The sequence below is a fragment of the Perissodus microlepis genome, chromosome 4, assembly GCF_051167445.1.
Source record: "Perissodus microlepis isolate ML-2025 ecotype Zambia chromosome 4, ASM5116744v1, whole genome shotgun sequence".
Lineage (NCBI taxonomy): Eukaryota > Metazoa > Chordata > Actinopteri > Cichliformes > Cichlidae > Perissodus > Perissodus microlepis.
In genome coordinates, this window is record NC_140464.1 from 26176949 (window position 1) to 26190909 (window position 13961).

General features: G+C 37.3%; 2 long non-coding RNA genes across 2 annotated transcripts; both read right to left on the bottom strand.

Moving 5' to 3' along the window:
• Nucleotides 1-2264: 2264 nt before the first annotated feature.
• LOC146389107 (uncharacterized) lies at nucleotides 2265-4112 on the bottom strand. Its single transcript, XR_014799989.1, has 4 exons — nucleotides 3954-4112; nucleotides 3765-3855; nucleotides 3441-3598; nucleotides 2265-2786 (listed from the first exon to the last, which is right to left on the bottom strand). It is a non-coding gene; the product is annotated as an uncharacterized LOC146389107 (long non-coding RNA).
• Nucleotides 4113-4439: 327 nt separating this feature from the next.
• LOC146389108 (uncharacterized) lies at nucleotides 4440-8153 on the bottom strand. Its single transcript, XR_014800117.1, has 3 exons — nucleotides 7555-8153; nucleotides 5780-5889; nucleotides 4440-4558 (listed from the first exon to the last, which is right to left on the bottom strand). It is a non-coding gene; the product is annotated as an uncharacterized LOC146389108 (long non-coding RNA).
• Between the last annotated feature and the right edge of the window lie 5808 nt (nucleotides 8154-13961).

Here is a 13961-nt window from a genome sequence, read left to right on the forward strand (position 1 = left end):
CACCTCTTAAATGTTGATGCATAGAAATGAGCCTGCAAAAGAAATGGATTTTCCAGTACCTAGCAGTGCTGCTGAATCCAGTGAGCGTCCAGTGTCACTGCAGCATTTATGTGTTTGCAGCAATGCAGCTGATTGATAGTCAGTGCGTCCCTGCTCCTACAGTGTCATTTGAAAGCTTTGATAATAAAGCGATATGTGCATGTAACCCATGTTTTGGTTCATGAGTTCATTGCTATCTTCTAGCCTTATTTTAATATTTCAGTCGTGGATGCCTGTTTATGATTTACTGCCGTAGCAGCACTCGAATTCTTGGTCTTAAATTAGCTTCAGCCTCTATTTTAAGTTTGTTATTCCTCATGTTCAGATGAGGACGTGTTTCCATCTCATTGTTCTGTTTCCTTCTGTTTGGTTTCCACTGTTGCCTTGTCTCTGACTTTCTGTTAACGTGAGTCTCTTGTCTCTGTTTAGTATTTAGTTACTTCCTGAGGCCCGTACTACAAAGCAGGGATTTATCTTACTCTGGATTAAATTCGGGATTAACCTTGAAGGTGGTTCACTTCTTACTGGTAACTTATACTGTGACCCTCAAGATTAGAGATCAGCAAGTCTTAAATCAACACCCATCAGTTTTCTGGAAGAAATACCATCACTGTTCCAGGAAGATCTTGGACATCTGTACAGCAGGAGGGTCGAAAGTTTCTCAGCAGCGTCAGATATCTTTGTGTTTCCGTGGTGACCGTCAGCAACAAATGTTAGATCTTGGACACAGCTTTATTCCTTGATTTCTTTTTTTTTTTTTGTTGGCTGCAAATTTGACAACAATGTCATTATTTTATAAGCACCCATTTGTACTTGTGGACCTTACATCATCACTATATTTGCATATAGTCAAAGTCTATGTTTGAGTTGTATTCTTATAACTATTTTTCACTATCAGACCATTAAACAGCACCAGGGCTGCAGCTGAGATGATAAAAACTAAAACTGTCTTTTAAATTAATTTCATAAAACTGATTATGATCCACTAGAGTCTCCCGTTTCTTAATGAAAGAGCCTTGATAAGTCTGTTCACTTACATTAAGGAACAGTGTGGTTTGCTGGTCGCTTGTTGAAGGTGTGTTTAACTCGACATGCGAGGATCTTTAGGGAGACCTTTGATATTTAGATGTTTTCTCTCGAGCTTGCGGCCTCCTGGATGAAACGCTGTGCTTCTGATCGGGTTGTCACGCCTTTCAGAGGGATTCTGTGATCATTGTTTGGCTTTGCTGCGTGCAGGGAAGAGTAGAAGCTGAACAGTTTCATGATCAAAGCGATCAATAAAGCAATAAACCACAAAACAATTAAGGGAGATGTGTGGCAGCGTTCTTTGACTTTGGCTGATCTGCTGCCCCTGCATTGTTTTGATTACAGTGGATTATCAGCATTACAACTCATATTAATGTAAACTCCAATGTCATTATTAGTTTTTATGTCAAAATGGACGAAAACGTTTGAAATATTTTATATTTTGTTTATTGCTTTTTGTGGTGGCTGCAGTTATAGTCACACAGTAGAAATATCCACCAAATATCAGTGTAGAGGCTTACACATAACACTACACTCACATTTTTTTTTCTTTAAATATAAGATTTAATTTACAGGATAATAAATAACTGGTTTTGGTTTAGAATTAATTTACATACTCACATAATACTGTATTCTAAAATAAGTGTGCGCATTTTAGTTTACACTGTTATGTATGTATGATTTAATTTCCTTGTTTTCTGAGTTATGTCCGTGGCAGCTGCTCCGGTCCCTTGATTGATGAGCCAAGAGGTGGAAAAGGGGCGGAGCAAGCCTGCCAATTGGGTCATACCACACTGTAAAAAAAAAAAAAAACTGTCAAATTCACGGTAAAATACCGGCAGCTGTGGTTGCCAGCAATATACCGTGTAAAAAATGTGGAATCTGTAAAAGACAATACGGTATACTGGTTTTGTAACCCTAAATTTTAAGGTAGACAACGTATTATTTTACCAAAATCATGATAGAAAAAAACAAATATATTTGTCAATTATACAGCAATTTAATGTAAAAAATGCAACTTTCCATAGCTTTTTACGGATATTTGCAGTAAAAAAAAAGTTATAATATAATAATATTTACAGTAATTTGTTGTTAATTTAACAGTAATAGGATAGACCCTATTATTGTAAATAACTGTAAAAATAACAGAAATATGTTAAACCTTATTAAAACCTTTGACAGTATAAAACACAGTGAAATTGTATAACAAATTACAGCATTTTATTTTGACCAGATACATTTTACGGTAAATTCCTGGCAACCACAGCTGCCGGTATTTTACCGCTAAAAATACAGTACAATATGAGGAACATAAATGGTTTACCGTACATTTTACATTTGCAACCGCTAAATATAGAAAAATCTAAAGATGCTCATATATAACCAAGGTAGTGAATATTACTGATAAACAATGAGAAAATTTGACATACCATTTGAAAACAGACTAAACATATCATTTTCTCTATTCCTACAAAACAGCATAGATCTTGAGAATACAGCATGTGTCCATATATGTGGCTGGTAATCCATGGAGGAATGAATAAACATGAAACAAAATATTACCTGCCCCTGACCTATCAACAGTAATGAGTCACTGGGTCCTGCCTTGGTGAAGGAAAGGACTCAGTGGAGTTTCTAATGCGCATGGTGTCGAAGATACAAGCTCTGCAGGAGTACTTCAATGTCCGTCAGGAGTTCACTTTGGACTGGCAGGATCCCCTCTGCAGCAAAAAATGGACAAAGTTTGATCAGTGCTTGAGCAAAATGCACAGAAATGAACAAAACGTGCTGCCAAAAACAGATCTAATGATAAATGATTTCTTAAGTGTAAAATATACAGTTCGTAAAGGATAGCTATTGTCAAAATGCAACCTGGGCTGTTTTTTTTTTTTTTTTTTTTACTGTAAACGAGACAAACATATATATAAAAGCATAATTATGACAAACGAGCCGTTTTTGAGATTGACCATGATTTTGTTTTGTGGTCAATAGCCAGTGAATGGGAATACTAGGGGGCCGGGGCATAAATTTGAGCGCATCAAAATCGATACCGTAAAAAAAAAACAAAAAAAAAACAGCCCAGGTTGCGTTTTGGCAATAGTTATCCTTTAAATCTACTTATGTAAAAGTGATACATAGACAACGCAGCCCTAATCACAATCATAATTTGTTGGAAAACGTATTTAAGTTTCCTATTGATTTATCATAGAACTTGAAGTTAATGGTTGAATGCATGGTGATGAGACCTATCATTCAATCTACATTTTATAGTGTATGAAACTGCTCACCTGGACATGAACCTGAGCTCGGCTGATTAAGATTAGTGTCTCCTGTCCATCTTTCTTTAGCAAAACTTGAATAATACCACTGCTTACCTCTTATTGAATCTTTGGGTGCAGACTTAATTGAAGAGCCTCGTATAAACAGGCAGGGTGTGATGTTTAGGGAAACCAAAGAATACAGGCGCCATCATTTCTGCCAGAAGACTCATGGGGTGCAATGAAGCTTTCATTGTGGACTGGCTAGATACCTTCTGCATTCAGAAAGAAAACAAGAAGGGCATACACCATAAACAATAATAACTGACAAAAATAATGAGACAAGAAATTAAAGTAACAAAATAAGTGCAAATCAAGTTTCCCTGTGTTGCAGTGTAGCTGAATGTTTTTCAACAATTTGATTTACGGTAAAACACATACCAAATATTTCCAGTCAAGGTTTGTTTCAATCTTCAGCATGTTTTTCCTGCCATTGTCTTGAAACTGTTTCATCTGTCCCTCTCAGTTGATGCTGTTTACAAAAACGAAACAGCAATATTGTAAAGGGAAAAAGGAAAATGAATTTAATGGAAAAAAAAAGAAAAAAAAGATTATGACCTGAAATCTCACCATTTCCTGAGAGTCACAGGTCCTTTGAGTATCCTTATGGTTTCTGCTCAAATTCAGTGTCTGAAAAGGGCAGGAACAAAACAAACCTTTTTAATCATAATAAAGACAAAATAAGATTTAGAGACAGACAACAAAGAAATGTGTAAAATATCTTCTTGAATCTGTTTACTTTACTAACCTTGAAAGACACTCTTGGGTCTTAGCTGTGCCACCACCCTTAAACCTTAAAACAGATGGAGACGATATGCTGGCCTGGCTTGAAATTTCCATATTTGGTGCTGTAAAACAATATCACAAACAATAGATTAATTGTACTTTTTGGACCTTGGCCAAAGCATAATAGAAAAAACAGAAAGCCCTTCATGGCTATTGTGCAATGAAATCATAATACTTACTGGTTTGTTTCCAGGCAGCCAGCAGTTTTCTTGCCTGAACTGGTCTCAGGACAGAGTTCAGATCAGTCTCACTGATGAACTACAAGTCCTCAGATGTCTCCACTCCTAATGATTGTAGTGCCTCCAGTACAATTTCAAGGATTAAGGCAGACAGGTCCGGCAGCACCTTAGTAATGGAACTCCTTATGCTGTCCCCCATTTCTGAGATGTCTGATAAAAGAATGTGAATAAAGGTCAATTTACACCAAGTGGTACCTTTGGTCTTAAAATATGAAGCTGATCTTGCTTGATACTACACTTTTATACAGTGTTTCGTAAGTACCAAACTAACAGCACCATTATTGTGACAGCACACTGTGTTTCAATGGAACCATTTGGTACCCATACTTCATGTAAGATGTTAATGGATAGAAATCAATTAAGTCAATGATGTTCACACACTGCATCTTTTCTTTTTCCTTTCTCACTGAGTGCAGATGATACTGAGAATGGTATTCTGTCACGTGCACCGACACCAGAAAATAAACACTGTCATTCTTAATCAAAATGAGAACTACTTCACCAAACTCAACAGAGTCAGAGCCCCCTGTGACAAGGAAGTGTTCTTTCTTGTACTGTGTTCCCTTGTACATCATTTCTACTGTGACCTTTGTATTGGTTTCAGTAAAGTCAAACATTTGAACTGCTTCTTGAATGGCTTTACTGTACAGCAGTGAGTAAAATGGAGAACCATCTTTGACTTTCAAGACAGACTGACACAATGACCCTGCTGCAAGATAGGCTTGAAACATCTGATGTCTTTCAGAGAGTGTATGGCAGAGGTTTTTGAAATTTTTCAGATTTCTGGCACACCTCTTGAAATAACTGTGCTTACTTTCAAAGCGCATTGTCCATAATCTTATCAGTGGGCCAAATTTCAGAATCAGTGCTGGGTAATGGCGTAGAAAATGGTGTTTTGGTCTCAGGTTGCATTCTGGGAACAGAGCTTTTCTTGACTCTAAATATTCTTGAATAAGAATATCAAGATATGCTACCTGAGCCACTGAAATTTTCTGAGCACACACCATGTCTACAATATCTTTCAGCTGCAGAGTTAAGTTCCACACATCATCTGTGGGGTCTGTCACTATGTCACCAACTATGAGAGGCAGCAATCGGAGGAAGTTCCAGTTCTGTACAGCCTGTCCTGAGAGTTTAGCTGCTTGAGGACTGACCTCAGATGGCTTTGTAGAAGCATCAGAGGCATGGTAACTAAACTGTTTGATGCGTCGGTTCAGAGTGGAGTAAGTGAACCATGCTTTTTTCTTTATGAAGTATTTCAGATACAGTGCCACATCATAAGCCAAAACTCCCTCAAAGATATCATGACCTAGACATGGTGGCAAGCCTGGCATACAAACGTTGAAGTATTTCAGTGAATTGAACACTGACCTGAACTTCACTCCTTCGACGTCTGGTGTATTGTCAATCTGGAGGCGATCAACAGCAGAGTTGTAGTTCTCTTTGGTACGTTCTGGTCCACACAGATTTGGGTCAGCACCCTGAAATTCAGATTTCGTTATCAGGCAGTACCCGCAGAAGTACTTTGAAGAACTAAAGTTTTCAGTGAAGCCACCAATACAGTGAGAACCCAGATTATCACCAGCAATGCAAAACAAAGTTCCTTTGACTCTAGTTTCATCTGATGCAACAATCCCACTGTCCTCCAATTCTTTCAAGTCTGCCAGTAATTCAGAGAACACATTAGCATGACCAAACTCTTTAAAATCTTTCTCCCTGCACAGTAAGACAAGAGACATGTGATCTGTGTCTGAGCGTACATGAAGTGGCAAGTTTGCCACTGATGCATATACAGCTAATACCTTGTGTTTTGTCCTTGCAGAGCCTAAAGGGTTAATGACTTCAAAGGCATCCTGGTAGAGTACTAGCTTGAGACATGATGGGTTTTGACCAAAAAAATCATTTGATTTAAACAGCTTACTATCACTTATGTCACACAGAACATCAGCAGGAGGCTCAGTAGAGGGCTCTTCTGATTTCTGCCACAGATCAGACATCTCAACGTCTCTCTTAAAGGCACATAATAGGCAAACCTATCTTTTCTGTTTTCATCTCTCCCTAAAAATATTTTCTTTGGTTCCACATAGTTGAAGGCTTTTTTAAAGGTCTGAGCTCTGGAGTGCACTGTCCTCAATGGCCCGGTATGACATGCAGAAAAAAGATCATAGCTTTTGACAGACTCGCAGACTTTGTTTGACTTTGCTCCTCTGATAATGATGTGTCATCTTTTAACAGTGATGCAAGTTTACCCAAACTGTATGTCTGTCCCAACTCATGCATGTTCTGCATTTCCTCCACAATGTTCTGTATGGTTGAAGCAGGCAGTAGAAACTGACCCTGCAATTTTAAGTAGAATAGTGAAACGTTTCTCAGAAAAAGATCACAGAATTCAGGGGGCATTTCCATGTTATCTTCATATGTAATAGACTGTGCAGCAGGCTCGGAAATCAAGGGTACAAAGTCATCTGATGTGGTTGGAACAGATGATGATTGACATGCAGACTCTCTATATAAATCACCAATGCTGCTGTCTGAAAACTGTGTTTACGTGACATGTGAGCAGTAAAAGATAATTTAACTCTAAAGGTATTTGTGCATCCTCTTACTGGACAAGTGACCACGTGTCCTTCCACAATATGGCTCTTCAGATGAGCTATTAACTCTTTAGAGTTCTGACACTGACGTTCACACATCGCCATTGCACATGTAAACGAAGAAACCACCGCCACACCAGTGACATGGGTGGGGGCAGAGTGTCTTCGGTAAAAATGAGCCTTAAACGCGCCATACCTGGTGTATGTCTGCTTGCAGCCTGCTTCAATACACCAAAAGAAACAACGTGGCTCATTCCGATGCAGTTTACAATGAAGCACATAGCCCCCTGATGACTGAACTACCTTACCACAGAAATTACAGGTTAACATAACTCCATGTACTTTGGTAATTCCTCCCTAGCGAATTAAGCACGCCAAACACAGAAACTAATCCAGAGCAATGCTTCCCTCGCGACAGTAATGCTAACTCAACTCACAAATGCTAACTAAATTCGCAACCTCACTCATAAAAAACGAACTGCTAAAATTATCTATAAATGCTGGGCTGGTGGATTTTTATAACAGAGATAACTTGAAGGTGCATGTACTTACCTCACCTCGAACTAATTGTAAGCTGCCAGGATGTCTACAAATTCCGAAGATGCTGTGGTCCAAGCAGCAATAAATGGCGCTAATATACGAGTTCAAAACTGTGTCCGTTAGCAAAGCCAACTTGAGTCTCCTGCATGAAAAAAAGAGCGGTTGGCACACAGCTCAGCAGCGCGCCGCGCTATTGGTCATTTTCAGGTGACGTCATCCCGCAATGTAACGTCGCTCTTTGTTTCTTTAGGAGGAGGTTCGAATTTGATCAGAAGTTACGTCTGCAGACCGCTGCAGCCACGTCTTGCCTTGCTTCCCCTTTTTTTGGTGAAATGGTTCGCTCATACTGCACAATGTTGCTACCAGAATTTTTTTTTTCTCTGCACTTCGAACGTAAAACGCCTGTACACAGTTTACCAGTAGTTTAGCTACCAATCAACAGCGATCACACAAACTCAAAATTTAAGGCGGACCCACTTAAGGTGGTCTGATAATATGGCGTGAAACACAACAACATAAAGTTGTTTTAAAATAATAATTAAAAAAGATTATTGAAATCAATTTTATTCACAACCATGAACTTTATTTTTAACATCTTCTTTTGCTGTTGATTTTTTTTTTATCAATTCAATTCAATTCAATTTTATTTATATAGCGCCAAATCACAACAAAAGTCGCCTCAAGGCGCTTCATAGATACAGAGAAAAACCCAACAATCATATGACCCCCTATGAGCAAGCACTTTGGCGACAGTGGGAAGGAAAAACTCCCTTTTAACAGGAAGAAACCTCCGGCAGAACCAGGCTCAGGGAGGGGCGGCCATCTGCTGCGACCGGTTGGGGTGAGAGAAGGAAGACAGGATAAAAGACATGCTGTGGAAGAGAGACAGAGGTTAATAACAGATATGATTCAATGCAGAGAGGTCTATTAATACATAGTGAGTGAGAAAGGTGACTGGAAAGGAAAAACTCAATGCATCATGGGAATCCCCCGGCAGCCTACGTCTATTGCAGCATAACTAAGGGAGGATTCAGGGTCACCTGGTCCAGCCCTAACTATATGCTTTAGCAAAAAGGAAAGTTTTAAGCCTAATCTTAAAAGTAGAGATAGTTTCTGTCTCCCGAATCCAAACTGGAAGCTGGTTCCACAGAAGAGGGGCCTGAAAACTGAAGGCTCTGCCTCCCATTCTACTTTTAAATACTCTAGGAACAACAAGTAGGCCTGCAGAGCGAGAGCGAAGTGCTCTAATAGGGTGATATGGTACTACAAGGTCATTAAGATAAGATGGGGCCTGATTATTTAAGACCTTGTATGTGAGGAGCAGGATTTTGAATTCAATTCTGGACTTAACAGGAAGCCAATGAAGGGAAGCCAAAACAGGAGAAATATGCTCTCTCCTTCTAGTCCCTGTCAGTACTCTTGCTGCAGCATTTTGGATTAGCTGAAGGCTTTTCAGTGAGTTTTTTGGACATCCTGATAATAATGAATTACAGTAGTCCAGCCTGGAAGTAATAAATGCATGAACTAGTTTTTCAGCGTCACTCTGAGACAGGATATTTCTAATTTTAGAGATGTTGCGCAAATGGAAGAAAGCAGTCTTACATATTTGTTTAATATGTGCGTTGAAGGACATGTCCTGGTCAAAAATGACTCCAAGGTTCCTCACAGCGTTACTGGAGGCCAAGGTAATGCCATCCAGAGTATGAATCTGGTTAGATACCATATTTCTAAGATTTTCAGGGCCGAGTACAATAACCTCAGTTTTATCTGAATTAAGAAGCAGAAAGTTAGCGGCCATCCAGGTCTTTATGTCTTTAAGACATTCCTGCAGTTTAACTAATTGGTGTGTGTTATCTGGCTTCATGGACAGATAGAGCTGGGTGTCATCTGCATAGCAGTGAAAATGTATGCTATGTCTTCTAATGATGCTGCCTAAGGGAAGCATGTATAATGTAAACAGAATCGGTCCTAGCACTGAACCCTGTGGAACTCCATAATTAACCTCAGTGTGTGAAGAGGACTCTCCATTTACATGCACAAATTGGAGTCTATTAGATAGATATGATACAAACCACTGCAGTGCAGTACCTGTAATACCTACAGCATGTTCTAATCGCTCTAATAGGATATTATGGTCAACAGTATCGAACGCTGCACTGAGGTCTAGCAGGACAAGCACAGAGATGAGTCCACTGTCAGAGGCCATAAGAAGATCATTTGTAACCTTCACTAAAGCTGTTTCTGTGCTGTGATGAGCTCTGAAACCTGACTGAAGGTTAACAATGATATACTGCAGGCCTAACTTTTAATCTGTATATCAGTATCTGAATTTTAAAATAAATAAAAAAATACTATCAATTTTATTGTCTTTCACTGCTGATATTTGCTTCTTTTTTAAAAAAAAATTTATTTACTGGTTGTATTATTACGGTGGACCCTATTTTTTAACATCTTGCTTCTGTAAAAATGAATGTTTTTGTTTGCTTAAAAATCTACAGCTTTATACTGTGAATTCCAATGTGCACAACCCCAAAAGATGTAGTTTTACTCAAATAATACCGTAAAATCTAAGTTTTTCAGACATTTTCAACATTACAATATTTAATTGTAAAATGTATGCATATTTATTTGTTTTCACAGAAAATATTTATAATTTCAACATTTTATTACAGTAAAAAACAAAGTTTTATCCAGTCTCACAATTAACGGTTATTCAATCTATTTAATACAGTAAAAGGAAGTTTTTGGTTTTACGCTCCATTACCGTTGGAATTTGACGGTGTTTTGCTGTATATTTTACTGACTTTTTTTACAGTGCACAATTCTGGACCATGGGGGGGAAATAGAATTTGTTATGTTAGTTGTGTGGATGCCCTCAAGGGCATCCACACTATTGAGTTCCTGTTTCTCTTTATTCTTTATTCCACTATTTTATTCTAGTTGCTTCCGTACACTTTTTGGCACTTAATTACTCCCTCAGTTTTCAGCCGATTTTCTCCGTTCAAACTCTAAACTGTTCTGCTCTTTCTGCTAAACACTTTTGGTGTTTATTGCTATTATACTTTTTAAAATATTACACTTTTTTCCTTTAATTTGTCCCATTGAAATGAATGGGAAACTTCCACAATTCTGCTAAAACTTTCTCTTCTTTGAAACTTAACTACATGCTCATACTTTCACGTAGAAACTCAATTCAAACTTTAAAACGTTCTCAAATGATTGGGCTATTCCTGTGTGAGTCAGCTTTTTCAGATCTATTACCGTTTTCATTTAATGCCTCTTTAAGTTTTCAGTTGCAAAATTGTGATTTTTCAGAAAATACATGCGTTGTTATGGTTGCTATGCAATTAACTCAGAGTGAGCACTTGTCCTTTTTCAGTTTTCTCTTCATGTCTGAACAACTTCTTGCTACTCGCTCAATTTCCACTCAACCCCCACAAATTATACATCAAAACGTAGGTATTTTTGCTGGCTTTCAGAAAATGTCACTATCATTGTTGTGGGAGTTGCATATTTTTTGCAAATCTCCTCAGAGCAACACTATGTCTGAAAACTCTCCATAGACAGTCAATGGAGAGTTTATTCAAAATCACCGCTGGATTTCTCTAATGAGGGGCATTTTCAAATTGTCATATCTCCTTAACAAAGCAAAGTTGAGACATGAGGCTTGTGCCAATATATCTTCAGACTCTCCTGATGCTCACAATTCAAAAAAAATTTCCTCACCTATTACCGTTTGGCAATGAATTACATTTGTTTCAGGGTAGGAAATTTGTCCCTCACTCAGATTTCTTCAGATTTCAATCTCTGGAAATGAGGCACTTTTTTCTCTCGTCATATCTTTTTGATGGATTTCCACAGAGCCCTGAAAATTTCCATGACTGTTCACCAAAGCCTGCTGTTTCTTACGGTGAAAGAATGATTTTGATGCTCCATAGAGATTTAGAGTTACCAAAGGTTGTTTGAGGGCAAGTCAAGGCAGTTTTTGCTTCGCCTCTTCTCAGTTGCAGTGTGTTACAAGTCATATATCTTTAATAATTTATATTTTTTTCTCTGAATTATGAAGACTCGAAGATTCCCCCATCTGTTCTGAACAAAACGATGTCTGAATGACCGTTCTAGCCCCTACGGTTAGGAAATTATGGCCATTTGTTCGAGGGGAATCCTGAATGTCAGAAATACACTGAAGAAAACTCATATCTCTCTAGGTGTCTGTGTGTGTAAGGGCTGATTACAGCAGGTGCAGCTAATTCAACTGACCTAGATATACCAAGCCCACACTCTTAACAGCTCCTGTTCCCTTTACTCTCTGTGTATGTGTGTGTGTATCAGTATTTCTCCTATGTTAAAGTATTACTTCTCAATCATAGTATTTCAAAACACTTCTACTACATATTAGTACTTCTGCTCAATCATAGTATTTGTGCCAAATCATGGTTTTGGGGCCAAATCATAATATATCTGTTATGTTATAGTATTACTACTAAGTGGAGGAATTTCTGTTATGTTATAGTATATGTGCTGAATATAGTATATGTGCCAATTCATAGTATTTATCCCAAATCATAGTATTTATGCCAAATTACAGTATTTCTGCCAAAAAGCAGAAATAGTACCTTTTAGCAGAAATTTCTGCCAAAAAATAGTATTTATGTTAAAACATAATATTTCTTGCTAAATCATAGTACCCCTGCCAAATCATAGTATTTGTACTGAAACATAGTATTTCTGCCCAATTGTAGTATTTGTACTAAATCATAGTACTTGTGCCAAATCATAGTATTTGTGCCAAAGCATTGTATTTGTATGGAGTCATAGTATTTCTTCTAAATCATAGTATTTCGATCAAATCTCAGTAGTTGTGGTAAAACGCAGTACTTCTGCCGTATCATAGTATTTGTACCCAATCATAGTATTTCTGCCATATCATCGTATTTGTGCCAAATTATAGTATTTGTGCCCAATTAATATTTCTCCTATGTTAAAGTATTACTCCTCAATCATAGTATTTGTGCTAAATCAAAGTACTTCTACTACAACTTAGTACTTCTGCTCAATCATAGTATTTCTGCTAAATCATAGTATTTTTGCCAAATCATGGTATTTGTGCCAAATCATAATGTTTCTGTTATGTTATAGTATTACTACTAAGTGGAGGAATTTCTGTTATGTTATAGTATGTGTGCTGAATATAGTATATGTGCCAAATCATAGTATTTATCCCAAATCATAGTATTTATGCCAAATTACAGTATTTCTGCTAAAAAGCAGAAATAGTACTATTAGCAGGAATTTCTACCAACAGATAGTATTTCTGCTAAATCAGAGTATTTCTGCCAAATCATAGTATTTGTACTGAAACATTGTACTTCTGCCCAATCACAGTATTTGTACTAAATCATAGTACTTGTGCCAAATTACAGTATTTCTGCTAAAAAGCAGAAATAGTACCTTTTAGCAGGAATTTCTACCAAAAGATTGTATTTCTGCTAAATCAGAGTATTTCTGCCAAATCATAGTATAGTACTGAAACATTGTACCTCTGCCCAATCATAGTATTTGTACTAAATCATAGTACTTGTGCCAAATCATAGTTTTTGTACCAAAGCATCGTATTTGTATGGAGTCATAGTATTTCTTCTAAATCATAGTATTTCAATCAAATCTCAGTAGTTGTGTTAAAACACAGTATCATTGCGAAATCATAGTATTTCTGCCAAATCATAGTGTTCCTTCAAACTCATAGTACTACTGCAATTTCATAGTATTTGAGCGAAATCATACTATATGTGCAAAAACATACTATGTCTGCAAAATCACAGTATATCTGTTATTTTATAGTATTACTACTAAATCACAGTATTTCTGCCAATTCATAGTATTTGTACCCAATCATAGTATTTTTGCCATGTCATTGTATTTGTGCCGAATCGTGGTATTTGTGCCAAATCGTGTTATTTGGGCCCAATTAATAATTCTGTTATGTTATAGTATTACTACTAAGTCGTAGAATATCTGTTATGTTATAGTGTATCTGCGGAATATAGTATATGTGCCAAATCATAGTATTCATACCAAATCACAGTATTTTTGCTAAAACATAGTATTTCTGCCATATTGTGGTATTTGTGCAAGAACATTGAACTGTTATGTTATAGTATTACTACTAAGTCATAGTATTTTTGCTTTGTTATAGTATTTGTGCTAAAACGTAGTATCTCTTCCAAGTCATAGAATTACTGCAATTTCATAGTATTTTGAGGAAATCTGTTATGTTATAGTATTACTACTAAGTCATAGTATTTCTGCCAAATCATAGTTGTAGAAAAGCCTGTGTTAGTGTGAACTACATTACCCAGCAGCCTCTGAGCAGTGATGGGATTCATGGGACATCTGAGCTAGATGGTCTTCGTTTGTTC